Here is a 16,553-nt window from a genome sequence, read left to right on the forward strand (position 1 = left end):
CTTAAGCAGAGACAGTTCCCTAAGAAAGCGCTGAGCCCGTGGAAACTGGTCTTTCAGCTCAGCCCATAAAAGGAAAACCTTGAGCTTTGTCTTCTATCTTTACAAGAACAAAAGGTGGGCACACCAGGCTGGATGACTGGCACACCTCTCCCTGTGCTCAGCAGTGGGATGAACATCACACAAAGGAGATTGAGAAATCTGACTAAATGATCCCTTTGATTTTTGCTTTCTGTGGCTCAGGAGGTTCCAAAGCCTTGAGCAGCATCCTTGTGCTTACCTCTTCCGATCTGAATTTTCTCTGCCGCAGGTAGACTGTTCCAAACATTTGCTGACTCAGCTACTTAATTCAGCCCACAAATGAATAGGTAACATTGTAATCATGGTGCCATGAGGTCTCGTCTTGAGTTTGGAGAGTGAACCATGTTGTTATGGACTCCTACCTCCACTCAAGAGAAGCAGAAGTGAGGAGAGTGGGAAAGATGACAAAAAAGATGGACACATTCGTTAGATGCCTTCGATTTCCTCCACAGGATGGTTCCTTCCTAGAAGTGCTAATGAAATCTAACACAACTAGGTCAGAGACCCCTGAGATGTGGAAACCACATGAAAAGGAAGAAGGTCCTGTTAAGGGCAGAACACAGTGAGAGAGATTTGGAGTGGAGAAGGCATTCAGCCCATTCATGAGATGCAATCTTGACGTGTTTTCTACAAGCTGTTTTCAGAATTATACAATGACTGCTTACAACATGCCATGGAAGGAAGGTCACACCAAAGTATCTCCACAAGACAACAGTTTAATAACATACTCTCTGAGATATTTTCTGCCTGCTTATATATGAAGATTAAGTTTTCCTTGCCAGAAATCGTATTTGCTGTGAAATGTAATAGGTACAGAATCATCGTCAGATATCATATTTTAATAATAACAGCCAGGCAGCAGCCTTTTGCTGCTATTGCTAGGAAAACAAAGAAGCTCTCCCCAGACACTGAATATTATCAGTAAGTGAACTTCTACAAGTGACAGGCCAAAGATTTCAGATTTTTGTGTGTACTGATGCATGTACAGATACATAATTTCACTGTAGCTTTGGCATGTACTGCCACTGCATCTATCTATCATGGTTGCTTATTTTTAGCACATTCTGCTCCAAAAAAAAATCGGGCCATAACTGTGTTTCAAAGTCATCTTTACACTTGCTTGTTTCAACACGCAATAATTAAATAGCTTATTTTTCTTTAAAGCAGTAGTGGGATAAAATGGGGTCAAGCTAATGACCTTTCTCACTGGCCAGTCACACTGATACTGTCCAGAATCACATAGCTTTTTTATCTGCCACATCTGCCATTAGAAAGAGACTTACCAAGGCAGAAAGATGAAAGCCTGTTTTTGCAATCCAGACTTCAGGGGCAGGTTCAGGCCTGACAACATATTTTACTGGTATCCTATCCACATATTTTCTCTGTATTCTGATAGAAGACATGTATAATAATGGCAAAAGCATATACATGCTTTTCAGCCTCTGGTATTTCAGACAGGAATACTCTGTGATGACAAAATATAAGGTACCAGTTAGCCTATTGATTCTTTGTTCCTGCTCTGAGTTCTTCTGCTGATATTTTGGGCCTTTCTGTTCATTGGCTCTATAAAAGAGGCTTACTCTGAATGAAGACTAGGTAGTACAGATCCCATGGAGAATTACAAGAGCTTTTGCATTGCCTAGCTGTAGTTCATGCTTTAACAGAAAAAAAAAAGCCCTTTAATATAATTGCCAGCCACTTGAATAAGCAGGTGGGATTTTCAACTTTTATTTTGACAATTGAAGACACAAATTAAAGTTCCAGAATCCAGAAGGAAAAGCTGACATACATCTGAATGAAAGATGTTTGCACACTACTTTCCCTGACTCAGCCTACTCTACTCCATCAGGGGCTGGTATCAGAAATACTCTGTTTCTCACTGAGGCATTTCACCAGGCAGAAGTGTGAGTTAACAGATGGAAATGGGAAAGAAAGTTGTTGGGGCTTTTCTTTTTTTTCTCAGGGAAATCCTTGTGACAGTTAGATTTAGCCTGAAGGTGTAAGCTTCTGTTTTCACTTGTATTGATTTGTTATGTGATTCTGTGCCACAGAAATGGGACAGTTTGAACACAATGCTGGTCCAAAATAACTTTCCAGATCATTGCAAGGTGTTTGTATCATCCAGCTTCAGGCACTGAAATAGTCAGTTAGTAACAGAAGACCACATATGGCTGTCGTGCATTTTGTTTAATAAGTAAATGAAATATTGTGAAAACAAAAGTGAAGGTAAAAGGCTTGTGCTTGCAAAGACCGCATCTAACTCTTTATGCTTTTGTTTGCTGTTGCCTCAGGTAGTAAAAGCTTTAAGAGATTCTGTGTTCCTCCAAGTGGTGAAGTATTCCTCCACCAGATGGTGAAGTATTAACAAACCACTGAAATAATCCTTTGCAGCAGAATTAAGACAAAGCAGTTGTCTCTACATATTCAAATGCAAAAAGAAAATAAAGAAGGAAGATCTGTGAGGGGAATGTGGGCTTGGTCCCTCCATCACTGTCAGTGAAACAGACCTATAGATATAAATCAAGTAAATTAAGTAATTAGGGGAAGAACAAAGAATCGGTTTCTAAAAGGGAGCTATACAATGATCAACCTCAACAAAATGAGCTTCAGGGTGTGGTGCTTCATCTGATGATAATGGATATAGAACTCCTGGAACCTCCAGACTTACAGGAATACCTGCCAGCTGTGTGTAGAGTCATTTGCCACATTTCTACCCTCAGGATGACGATAAGGATTTAGCACCATGGAGGGTCCATCTACTTGCATGGATGCAGTGTAGGGTTTGTGGTTAATGATTCTGTACTGGGACACTACACTGTCCTGAGACCAAGATCTGTGGAACTCAGGAGATCTATGGAAAAAATATGGCTGTCTACCTGTTTCAGGAGATTGCCATGTACCCCCTATCATCAGCAACCACTGTACACCTGACTGTGGTACATCTCTTGCAACCCTTGCAGCAGCATTGGATGAATACTGACAGGGTGGAAGACTCAATACTAGAAAGAAGAGAGAAGGGGCCAAAAAGCAAAGATAGTCAGGAATGATAGTGTGATTTACAGGAGGGTAAGAGAAAAAAACATTGGGGAGGAATAGGAAGGGCCTGTAGCATGAGAATTGGGCATTGGTGTGACTGCTGTAGCAGGATGCTACACCATTAGAAAATTGGGAAAATTAGAGGGAGTTCAGGAAAGCACCACATGAATGAATTAAGGGGTGTGAGGCTGTGGATCAGAGTGTGCCTCAAGAAGGTCAGTCTATTTATCAATGAAAAAGCTAAGGGGTGTCATGGTCAAAGTCCTTAAGGGCCCGGTTGTGGAACAAACCTTTGATGAGAGAGGTCCTTTTCTACTGAGCAAACAATGAGTTACCTGGAGCTAATGGCTAGAAGCTGATGCCAGATAAACTCAGAGTGGAAACATGTTGCAGATTTCCAACAGTGGGCATAATTTCTATGGGAGCCATCTCTCAGGGATTGCAGAGGGTCATCCATCACCGGTAGTTTTGAAATCAAGACTGGTATTGTGCAGGTTGTTTTTATGGGAGTATTTTTATTCAGTTGTGGTCTATGTTAATGTTGAACCACCAGTGACACTACTGATGTGCCGTCCTGTGTTGTTCCATGTGTATATGGGGCCCACTTGGGATGTGAAGAGAGTGTAAATATGTGAGGCAAGTTTTCAAGCAATCACAGTTCCTCTGAGAGCATCAAAGGGCCAGCTGCAAAGAGAAAAGCAGCTTTAGAAGGTCACATCATACCACAAAGCCCAGAAGAAAAACAGTATTTGTGCATTACCAGGTGAACTGCTTGAGTGTGAAGTCTCAGCACCTCAGTAATGAGGATTCAGAAAGAAAATGTCAGCCCCAGCTCAGGACAGACCCAGGTGAAAGAAAGAAAAATTTATCACTGGAAATGCAACTGAAAGGAGAATGTTGTTCGGTCAAGTGGCAGACAAAAGGTTAAGTGTGAGCCCAATTAGGCAAATGAGTAGATGCTTTCCTGTATGAGGGAGGGTATCTTGCTGAGAGCAGATAACAACTCAGATAGATATCCTGCTTCTCCATTGAACTCTGCTAATTTGCTATTGAAAATCCAGGAAAATAGAGCTCACTTTGTGCCTATCTCGTTTTAATCTGAGAACTGGCTCTAGATTGACTGGAGAAGCAGATCTTATTTCTGGGCAGGTAGTTCCACTGCAAGTGTACGTTTATTTCCACTAGATTTTTTTTTTTTATGACCACAGGAGATTTGAGAAACTTCAAAACCTTCCGAAGTGCCAGACACCAGAGTGCACATTGTGTATTTGTGATAAACTGCTGCCTCCTAGAGGTGACAATATTTTTCTTACAGTTTCTGCTTAGAGTTGGTAACATGCCAGAGTTTCAACTTTTTGCTGTAAAGGATACTTTGCAGAGAAAAGCTTTGGGATCTTTTTTAACTTTCAGTTAAAATTATATCTCCAGCTATATTAAGGCTGCAAAGCCAGGAAATTAAAGAATTTTGGTTGCCTATAAAGCCTTAGCTCTATCCACTTTCATGTCAGCCTTGACTTTAAACCTTTAAGTACAGGACAACACCATTTTATTTGCAAATGAACTGTGAATACGTTGCTGATAAGATTTGTTCTAGTAATGAATCAGGGTTACATACTGAACACATCTGGCTTTTATATGTGTCTCCCTCCAAAGAAGGAGTAGCTAAAGAAAAATATGACTCCAAATTACTGTCTGATATTACAGTTTAAGCAGCTGGAAATAATCACAATTATTACATGGGATTTTTCTCATTTAATTTATACCCAACCTGGCACTTGTGGCCAGATTTACGCTAGAGCTGTGTGCTCATTTCCATGGCAAAATTCCATGGGAGTTGTGTTGGAGCATGTGCAGCACTGGTATTAAGCATTCTGAAAAAAAATAACCTACAACAGGTCTTTAGGAGATACCACTGTGTGACAAAGCCCAAGCATGCAAGCAGAAGAGCCCGGAGACTCTGTTTTCCACACCTGGCTCCTCATCCCACTGCCTCTCAGACTGCAGATATCACTGTCACTGCAGAAAAACTTCCAGAGAAAGAGCAGGAAGACCCATCCAAAAAGGCTGTCATGTTTTTCACTGCAGTTCAAGAGTCAAACTAGCAGCAAAATGGACAAAGCAGCATCTGCTTCTGTGTCAGTTAATTCCAGTTTTGGAGCAGACTGCTTTTCCCTTAAATGTTATATGCCGGTCTTGCCTTTCCAGTCTAGAATAGGATGTCACCAAACAAACAAAAGTACATAGATGGATCAGAACAAATTATTCAAGGTGTAGAACAGGTTCTGTGTAAAGGAATGAAAGAGCTAATTACAGCTCCTCAGCCCAGGAAAGAGATACTGCAAGGGATGAAGGAAGAGGTCTCTAAAATCCTGAGTGTATGAGGGAAACTGTCTAGGGATCAACTTCCCAATTCCAGTATAAGAACTACAGGGAAGACTCAAGTAGGACTCACGTTCAAAACAAAGGGGAAGTATCCTATATGTTTTCCCTGTTCTTATGTGCTTTTCTAGGCAGCCACTTTTGGCCCACGCCAGACAGAGGACACAGGGTCAGAGACGCCCATGGCTATTCTAGCAGACATCACATGCCATACAAATTGTATTTCCTATGTCTTTTAGGTAAACCCTGAGAATCAGCTTGGTTTTTGGAAACATTATTTTGAGTGACTGACTCATGTAAAGTTACAGTTTCTTAGTAGCTGTTGGTCTCTTACTGTTTCCTTCCATGCTTCCTTTGAGTCTCAGTGAAAGTTTTCATGTATCCCCTCCCTCTGTCAAAGAGGCACAGGCAGGAAGGCACAGTGAACAGACTGGGAACTGGTCTGCTCCATGTAGTTGCTCACTATGTGCATTGGGGTCTTTTGCTGGGTACCTCCATCAGTAGAAGCTGCAAATACCTTAGCAGTGGTAACTCTTAGTGCCTAATGTTGAATCACTCTTAGTCCTTATGATATCAAGAACAATATAGGAACATTTTTCCCTGGGATGGTGTTATTTCATCCTGTTCCTTGACATAGAGATGGAGAACAAAGAGGAGGAAATAACTGAGGATAAGAAAGATTCACATCTTCTAGTTCCAAACTCTAGAAATTATATTCTGTTCATGCTCACCTCTAGCCATTCCTTGTGACCCACAATATTTTGTCTGACTTTGGAATATTTTTCCATGACACTGCTATTATACAACTTTCAGCCAGCACTCTGATAAAATGAGTTCGCACATAAGATCATGTAGCCAGATCTTCCTGTTGAGAGAAAAACACCCTCTACAAAAACAGCCTTTTCAGAAAACAGCCTCCAGCTATCAAGATAGATGCTTTTCACTGAGTTTACTGACACTGTGTTAAGTGCAAGAGTGGCTGGGTTGGTCTTACAGTATCCTTACTCCTCTACTGCTGTGATCTCTCCAGCCTCCATGCCTTCCTTTGAAATAGTTCAGACGGGGAATTGGTTTTGTCTTTTGCAGAAATATATGCTACGTTTAGCCTTTCAGATTGACATCACAGTGAGATCTGACCTCATCCTTGTCAGATTTGACAGGTAATTGCTGCTCAGAATGGATGTTGTCCAGTGAGAAATAGAGCAGTAGGTTTTTCACATTTTACACTACTGCCAGCACCGTTACTGGTGCTTTGCAGTCAGGCCTAATCTAAATGATCTCTAGATAGCCACCACCTTCAGGATTTAGGCACTTCTGTGGAGGAAATCACAGGGGCATTGCCTATGATTGCCCCAGAGGGCTGTACTTGCTTTGTACACAACTTTCATTCTTCAGAGTCATTGGGGCAAAACCTTCCCCTCACATAAGACTCAAAAAGTTACACCCAAATTTGAAAGGAGCCCTCCCATGTGTGGTCCTTTCAGTAGCTCTAGGAAATTGTTTCCTTAATTTTCACAACTGACCAAATTATGCATCAGAAGACTGTCCTCTCCCCAGTGGGCTCCCTGACTTGAAGTCCTGCGTGCTCAGCTGTTCCCTAGCTGATCCCATGTAATAAACTCCAGAGTAAATAATCTTCGAACTGCAAATCTGCAAAGTGGGTCAGAGGCTCTTCTCTGGGTACAGTAGGAGGAAACCTGACAGTTATGGTGAAGAGTAAAACCCTTAGTGCAAATTCCCTTACTTGACTCAGTTGTTTCCACTCTGGTTGCCACAGTCTCTACTTCACCGCTTACACTGGCCTCCTCATTCTGTCCATTTTTCCTGGACACACTTGTGACTTTCAAAACTCAGTTATATTCTCCCTCTGGTTTCATAAACCTTTCCCTCCTCTTTCTCTTCCTGCTTTTATCTGTTCTTTTTGTAGGTCTTCCCTTTCCCTCACCATATGAGAATCCACTATCTATTGAGAGGATAGATGATTCTTCTTTCTCTGTACCTTATCTCCACTTAGTCTTTTCCTGATCTGTTCCCACTGTCATATTTCATAAGCAGATTACAGATCCCATACCAACATCTGACTGATCTGTTTTCTTACAATGTGAAATCTCAGGCTGACACTGATGTCTTCTCCCAAAAGATTTCAAATGAGCTTAAGCCTAACAGGGTCATATTAAAAGTCATGATCTTCCCATGCAAGTTGCCTTCACTTTCCAACATCTTCTCTCACACCACTACATATCAAAAGCCCTCATTACCCAAGCCTGTAACATCATGGATGTCCCCAGCATGACAGACACGTATCACATCAGCAGCAGTTTGCACTTCCTTGGTCACTGTCAGGCTCTTCTTGTCTGTACAGCCTAACTCCTCTGAAGTACCAGCTCCACCAAAGGTGTTTCCTGGCTTTATCAGACAAAAATATGTGATGAAGTTTAAATCATGCAAAGCTATGCTTTAGGAGAGAAAGAGGTTTTGTTCCAACCAAGTTTAAATTTTGCATTTCACCTAAATTGTGGCAAAATACATTAATCTTGTGTCAAAATTTCTGTTCAAAGTTGAGACACATTTGGTACCAGACAGTAGGAGGGAAAGGTCGGCCCCTGTCTCTGGAACAGGGACAGTTGTGTAATCTTCAGCAGTTGCATGGCAGGTGTGTAGGAGAGATGGCTGCCTACAACATCTTACGCAGTCTGGCTTGCTCTGCACTGATCAGGAAAATGATGGGGGCACAGAAACCACACTGTGATTCATACTTACTTCTTTTTTTATAGCAACTATGTAGATGGTCTAAACATCCTGAAAATCTAGGTAACTTTGTTCCAGACACAGCAAAATGCACAGTGCTTACTGGGTCATACAAATGACCTGTGAGGAAGCTCTAGAACCCACTTTGTCACAGCCAGAGAAAAGGCAAGGCACAAGACCCCAGTCTCTGCCAAATGTGGTGCCACATATGCACACATTGCAATTTAGGAAATGCTCCTTAATGAAAGGCTTCATTAAATCACCCTAGAATAACCATGTGCTGCAGTAACCATACACTGGAGTATGGAAAAGTTATCGTTGTCTCATAACAACTCTTAATTTGGGACAAGTGTCTTCAGTGACAGCAAAGAGCATCCCCATTTGTTTCAGTCTGTGAGTGCTTTAATCAAGTACACCCATAAGCAGAGATGCATGTGGTCCTGCTCCTGTAAGGACCAGTAGGTCAGCGAGTCTGCTGCCCACTTAGTTTAATGATTGGGCAAAAAAGTGAGAGTTTTTCTGGTTTATTGGGTAAAAAGGTTGACTCGACCACTTGGTATATGTATTTTTTTTTCTATTCACATTTTACTGTTCTTTTCAGTTATGTCATCACACAAACCAGCACCTTAGTCCTTGTTCTTTCAACAGATCTTACGATACCAGAATTGCAATGGTCCGAGGCTACAGCCATAATTCATTTAATGGCAGGCCACAGAGACTGCCTCTATGGCCCTCATAAATTCTTGGAGAGACGAACTCTACATTCTCTTCTCCTTTTTATGATGGTCCAAAATGAGTATCACATGGGCCTCTCTCTCTTCAAGATCAGAAGAGATTATCAGAATAAAGAAAGTAATAAATACTCCACCCTTCTCTCATTTGCAGAGACTAACCACTTTGAATATTCCACATCATTCATGACTTCAATTTCCTACAAAAAGAATTTACTTTTTTAAAGGAGGAATACAAATGTCCACACAGAACCTGTTTGTAACATTCTTATCAGAGACAGAAGGCAAATACAGGTGCAAAGGACGGAAGCAGACCTCTAAGTAGAAGATTTCTCAGAGTGCCTTGACCTTGATTTGTTGCTGTACTCACGCTGCATCATGTGCAGATTTACAACAGAACCATCCCTGTAAGAAAACAGAACTGCAGTTCAAAGCTTCCAGTACAAATAAATGGTTTTCCTGCATACAAACCTGCGAACTGAGAGCCAAATCTGAGTTCATTGAGGAGAATTGAAATCATTAGCAAAGATGAATCTAAAGCCAAAAGGCTAGACTTGAAGACACTCAGATTAAAGTTTGGCCATGCATGTTTCTATAAGCTAGCTAGATAAATCTAAAATAAATGAAATATGAAAACATAGATAGGCTTTTCTCTTTAGCAGAAAATCTCAAGGCAGCCTCTCTAGTTTATTTCAACTGCATGTACTCTGAGGAATGTGTTCACCGAGCAACAGAGGGAACCCTGGTAACGGCTTGAGAAATTGTAGTTGTAGGTAATGTGTAAGTGTGCCTTTAATGTGTTCAATAACTAATGGAATAGTTGCTGCAGATGAGTGGGAAAGAAAGGCCCCTGTGGAAGCTTTTTCTTTAATGTAATCACAGCTGTAAGCCAAGGTTAATTTAGCCATAGCTCCCTTGGGAAGCATCATGGATAGACAATTCAGGGTTTGGGTAGCAGCCATCCTCTGTTCTGGGTTCTGTTAGGCCCACTCTTTCCCCAAACAGTGAAAGCAACAGACTGGCATCCTCATGCTCCAGGATCCTCTAGACCCCATGGTGAAAAATCCTGAAATTCCTGATGGCCTGAATGAAATCAGTAGTGGAAGGGGGAGAGAGGGGCAGACATATGTATACATTCAGCTCCTCCTGCTGCAGAATGGGGGAAAAAATTATTTTCTTTCCAGATGGAATTGCTGGAAGGGCAAATCCATGATGCTGCATTTTTTGTATGTGCTTTTAACAGGAGTCCTTGCACGGCACAGAGAAAGAGGCAGGAATGTGTAGCCCTCAGAAACTGAGAGGGGATGAAGGGTGTTTCTCCTTTTAAATGGTTAAATCATGGGTTGCAGTTGTAGATTTTAAAATGTGAGTTATTTCCTTGTAAAAATTAAACCACAGCAATGAGAGGTGACAGGGTGGTTAGCCCCAGCAGAGGCTGTGCTGTGCAAACCACCCCAGTGACTGACAACACAAAGCAGGAAAGCCTTCGGCCTCCCACCCTTCCTCCCCTACCCACTGCAGCTCTGCTGGTGCTGCTCCAGCATCCCCTGCATCAAACCTGCTTGTCCAGTCACTCTCCCTGCTATCCCCAGCTCTGCTGCTGTCTGACCTGGCAGGGTGGCAGACCCTGCTGGTCCAGTCTGGACCCTCGGCCCCCAGGCCAGACCATGTCCCTCAGTGTGGCTGTCTGAAGCCCACCAGGTTTTGGTTACATGCTCACAACAGACACCGAGCAAAACACACTGCTGGCTGTCCTGCATGCTCGGGAATCCACGCTGCATCAATTATTTTGGTCGAAGCTTTAGAGATCACTGGTTGCTTCTTTGGAGGCAAATGCTCTCTTTGGCAAAAGACTCATGGAACATGAAAGCAGATTCTTTGTTTTAATAACTTTGAAGTTTATTATCAGGTAATCTTTCCTATGTTAATATTTAGCCACTAGTATCTATTTGGATAGCAGCTTGCTTAAAACAAAACAGGGGCTGTAAGAGCTGTGCTTTCTTTTCCTAAAGTACTTTTCTGTGCATCCAGGTAAAGTCAGAAGTGGCAGAGTGTCCAGACTCACCTGTTCAGGAGACATGAGAGGAGCTACAGATCATCGTCCCAGAAGCAAAGCAAGCCATAACCTAACCTGGTGAATGGATGCAATTCCCATTGTGCAGGGAACTGGCATTAGATAAGAACAGTAAGAGCAAAACAGCCTTCTCGAGACTCCCACTGAAATAGTAAAAAATCCTGCTGAGGACAGCTGAGAAGCCAATATGTGAATAACAAGCAAAGGTATTGAGACATGTATTGAGACAAGCAGCACAGTCAGAGAGCACAGACAGCCTTTCTGATGAGGGAGAAAGGAAAAATAAGTCAGAGCAGTGATATTTGAGCAAGGGACAATACCCAATCACCAATGGACTCTTTATCAGGCAGATCTGTGTACCACAGAGGCAGAGATGTGCTTTCCACTTACAGCACACACAGGCAGCTCCCATGCACTCATCGGAGAGGTAGACATGAGAAATTTCCTCTCCCTTAGTTAAAATTGCCAAGCAAGCACTCACAAGGGTAACTTTCATGGCATGGTTACTGTAAGCAAAAGCTTCCCCGTAAGCAAAAGGACACAGGAGATCAAACCAAGCAGGGGAGCTGGCTGGCATTTCATAATCTGTCACAAGGAGATCTCCCGAGCTGGGGCAGCACTGGGTGATGGCGTGTCTCCCTTCAGAGGGCAAAGAGACCAAAAATGGCCCCAGGCACCGCTCAAACAACTTGCACCTTACCCCATCACATGGATTCCTTTGCAATCAGCATAACATTGCTCTGCAGGCTGGAAACATCATGAAAACCCTTTGATCCATCCTTTCTTCACCTAAGGGCAGCAGACAAATCAGATGGCTTCTCCTGATAAAAGAAAGGAATTTGTTGTTTTTTTCAAGGCAATCAGAAGTTCATTACTAAAATTGTCCAAATTAAAGTTCCAGTTTCATCACTTCCATTCCCCATCCCTCAGTCCAAATAGCCATTGGATCACATATCATTACAAAAAAAAATGCTAGTTTAATTGCTAGATTATGCTTTGCTAAATTTGGCCTTGAAATCAGATTTTGAAATTAAAATCAACTTGTTTTCAACTTTTATTTTAGAAGTTACAGTGTTTTGACTATTCCAACATATTTATTAGTTTTTTTTCTAACTGCATATTTTTCTTTTGTAAAGAAGAATCCATCACAAAAAAAAGGTCTTTTTCTTCATTGTCCTTCTTCTGATGACAGACTGAAGTTTAAAGTTTCTAGGTTTGGCTCTTTGAATAGAAAAGTGACTAACCAATAGCAAGCCAATATTCATCATTTTAGGTTTGGGTTCTTTTAATAAACAGTCAGGGCTAGGACTGCAGCTGGAGCTTGTCAATAATATCATGGAGGATGTGTCAGTGTTTTGCTAAAGAACCTGCAGACCACGTGGATTCATTGATCCAGATGGTGTTAGCAATGACATGGAAGCCCTCAAAAATTGAAAGCAAAACAGAAAAGGTAACAGGAATCCCAGCAACTCCAGGTCCTCTCTGGGAGGTAGGATCCAAAGAAGTGTGAAAAGGGACATGAAGGACAAGTAAATCTATGGATGCGACAAGTATGGTCTTGGGCACTGGAAAACAGCTTCTAACTCCACTTTGACTTGCCTAGAGCTGTCTTTCATAACACGTGTCAGTCTCCAATATAGGCACTTGAAGTCTGTGCTGGTTACTTGTGAAATCCTCAGGAGCTGCCAGCACTTCAATAATACTACTCTTCACCAGCAAAGTGCAGTAGCAGCTGACATGAATTCCACTGAAATTGTCCACTCCTAATCACTGCACTTCCAAAAAGGTACAGGCAACTTGGAAGGAATCGAAATGTAACTGTAGAACCAAGAAGAGTGGAATTACTAGACTAAAGGACTGAAAGTCGTTTAAGCCAGCACAGAGAAAGCTTGTGTGAGGACTGATTTATATCTAAAAAGTATCTGATCATAAAGACACCACAGAAAAGGAAGCTATTTCTGTCTGATTAGGGCACTTGGAATTAGTGAGGGGGAGACAAAAAGCACTGAGCTGAAAGCACTGCACTGCAGCAGACTTCTGGCCAGAGGACAGGGGTTCATAGCTCATGAACCCAGAAGTCAGTGGAAGCCAGAATTCCTTTTCCAAATGAAAGTGAGCCAAAATACTGAAATGCTGCACAAAGCAGACATTCCTGGGAAAGGATACTGAGCAATTCTAGCTAAAATAATATATTCGGGGTTCAGGTTTGTCATTAACCCCAGACTGCATATGTAATTGTGTGGTGTTTATTCATGCGATGCCAATCCACAGAAATTTCAGTTATGTGTTGTGGTCCATACCATTGCTTCAATGGTTGGTTTTGGTAAAGGTGGACGATTTTAAACTTTCAAGATTAGTAAGTATCTTACCATGAATCAGTTATGGTAACTATCACATAATTTCCACAAGCTGTTTGACATAAAGGTTTCTATTCGTTCCTGGAATTATTTTTTTCCTGCATTTTATGATACAGCAATTAGTAGAAATTAGTGCAATTTCTTTCCCCAATTAAATCTTGATGGTTTACATTATATTTTGGGAGCTGTTTACAGTGAAAGATTCCAAAGAGAATAACCATATTACACATATAACTAAATGACATATGACTGAACAAAATCTGAAAGATTTCCTCAGAAGTGTTGTAGCTTTTATACATCTGCTGTTTTGATTTTGACTATGTACATTTGCAGTGAATTCCCACATCAACAGAAGAGAAAATATATTTTTTTAATTGGTGTGTAGGTATATTATTTTCTTGGTTATGCCTACAGATTTCTGCAAACCAGCCTATGTCCTCAGGCATAACTCCAAGTTTTGTAGTGGTCATTTAGGAGAAGTGCTATTTTTGCTGAAGACTTCTTGCAGACTATGACACTGTCCAAGTACTTCTTAGCATTTTGTTATTAGTTTTGGACACCTGCTAAGAGTTGTTCACATGTTCAAAATCTATGGAGTCCCTACGTCCACCAGAAACTGGGATATACTGACAGGAGAACTCGGGCCTGACAACATTTCCCACATGCTTTTCTTGTACACATGCAAAGAGAGCATCTCTTTGTGAAGTCCTTGTTTGGTTCCTAAAGGTTCAAAACAATTTCTGTGACACTTTCTCTACTAGAGGTACAAGCTTTATTTTAGCTAGTAAAACTATGTCCTATTTTTGCAATATCTCAATAAATTAGAGTGTTTTTTGACTAGTGAAAACAGGTCTGCTGACAATTCCTCGCCCATGAATACCACACTTTGGAAAATAACCAAACATTGAATCTAAATACCAGGCACAAACCAAAGGTGATAAGATCTTCAGAACTGGCAGGAGCCATGAGTGCCAGCACTTCCCCTCGCTCTGCTCTGTGTACTTTGCCAGCTGCAGCATTTATAGCCACATCCTTGATCCCAAATAGCCATCTCCACCATCAGCACTATTTGTTAGCTTATGGAAAAACGTGGCATGAAGCAGTCTATTTCATGGACTGTTTAGTATGCCAGCATAGTCACATGTTTAGGATAAAACGTGCTGCATCATTTTTGCCAGCCCAGTTCCCTCACTCTTTCCTGAGCACATGCAGATAATCAGTCATCCAGGAGTAGTATTTTCCCAAAAACATGCTACAAAGATGCTAAGGTTACCAACCTTCCTAACTTGCTTTTAAAGTTTATTTTATGCCCTCACTACTTCTCACCTTTCCTTTTTCTCTTGGACTTGTTTTCCCTGAGAGTGGTCTGATTTTTCCTTTTTTCCCCCCATAACTCTAATGGAAGCAGGTTATGTGCAAGTCCCATTTTGCAGTGTGTTTTTGGTATGGTTTTGGCATGCCACGGTATCTGGCATCATGGACTTTTGTTTTGTCCTTGTGTTGAGTGAGAAACATGGAGAACCATTGTCCCACTGCAGACCAGAGCTGCACAGCTTTGCTTCAGCACAAGGAAGATTTTCATGCCTCTGAAACATAAATATTAAAAACAGACACTTAGCACTGCTTATTGAGAACATTTATGTGCAAAAAGGACACACAGCAGGATTAGCATGCGGACAATGGCTGCTTGATGCTCTTTCATGGTCACAAGGTCTATCTGCTACCCTGCTGTGTACTAACCCGTGCCTAGGGCATACATTCCTCCAGCCAGTGTGCAGAGATAGAAAAGGAAAAGTAATATCCCCCTGTGCTGCCTCCCTGTGGGGGTGACAAAAGTTTATCCCTTGACTTCGCCAATCCAAACTTTCTTAAATTAGTCAGCAGTGTGCACTGCGAATATTCCATCACTAAAATAAAGAGTAACCCCCTCCAACACAATTCAGATTGCATTTCCATCTAACTCCTACTCTTGACTGGGTATGATTTCGAGACAAATAGATGGAAAGCTTCCTGCTGCTTCTTGATTCATTCACCAACATGGAGAATTTCTAGAACATTTTATTCAATACAGAAATAAGGAATAACAGTGTGAGTGGGTTTAAAACTCACTCTGAGGGTATCTGAGCACTAGCATGTTCTAGAGACAGAACCAGTGCATTTTATGATTCAGTTTCCTTTTCCATGCATGGAAAAATGCGCTCTGACACAAAGCAAAAGTGTATCAGAGACCAGACGTTTTCCCAGCTACAGCAGCTTCAGCAAATGGTTCACTAAGCAGAGCTTTGCTGTGAGAAGAGGTTGCTGTGATAGGAGGCTCAGTGGTTTTTGGTTTGCCTCCTACAAGCATTCCTAGCTAGATCTGCTCATTGCTTCCTACATCCATTTCTGGACAAGTGCACCCCTGCAAAGCAAATCTGTTAATCATTCTCAAAATGAGTAAGTGCTGCTTATGCTGCTGCTCTCTTTCCCCCTCTCTGATTGCTGGTCACAAAACTCGTAGGGACACCTATTACTGTCAGACTGCCAGAAATAATGGAACACAGGAGACGTTCCTGATGTGGTGAAACATCAAGAAACACAGAGGAAAAACTAAAAATCTCTATATATAGAACCATAAGGTGAGAAGACGAAGGGTGTCCTCTCAGGGAAGACACAGTCATAAGCTCACTGAGTAACCATGTGTTGTACATTTCAAAGCAGCACAATACTGTCACGGCCTCCCATAATCTCAGTGACATAAAGGAAAAAGTCACCTACCCTCTGAAATCCTAACAATCCAGTACTCTGGAAAGCTATCCAGGAACAAGGGCTTCCTCTGAACATTTCAGGAAAGATCCTACAAGAAGCAGAGGAAGTGCATGGCAGCAGAAGCACGAGGCTGAGCCAGCTCTAGAGAGCAGCCCGAAGGACCGCGGGAGGCCTGGGGATGCTACAGATGGCGGTGACAGCGATAGCGCAGCACCGGGAGATGCCCAGAGGCTAAACTGGCTGTTGAGGCAGCAAAAGAAGTTCGCTTCCTGCTGAGATTCCCATTGGCTGGGGCAGGATTTCTCAGGCCAGGCAGAGCAGGCTCTGCTGGTATATCTAGCGGCAGCGCTCCTGGGCGCGCAGAGGTGAGGACTCGCACTGGTGGTCTGTCCCCACTGCACA

Source organism: Coloeus monedula, assembly GCF_965178545.1.
Source record: "Coloeus monedula genome assembly, chromosome: 6".
Lineage (NCBI taxonomy): Eukaryota > Metazoa > Chordata > Aves > Passeriformes > Corvidae > Coloeus > Coloeus monedula.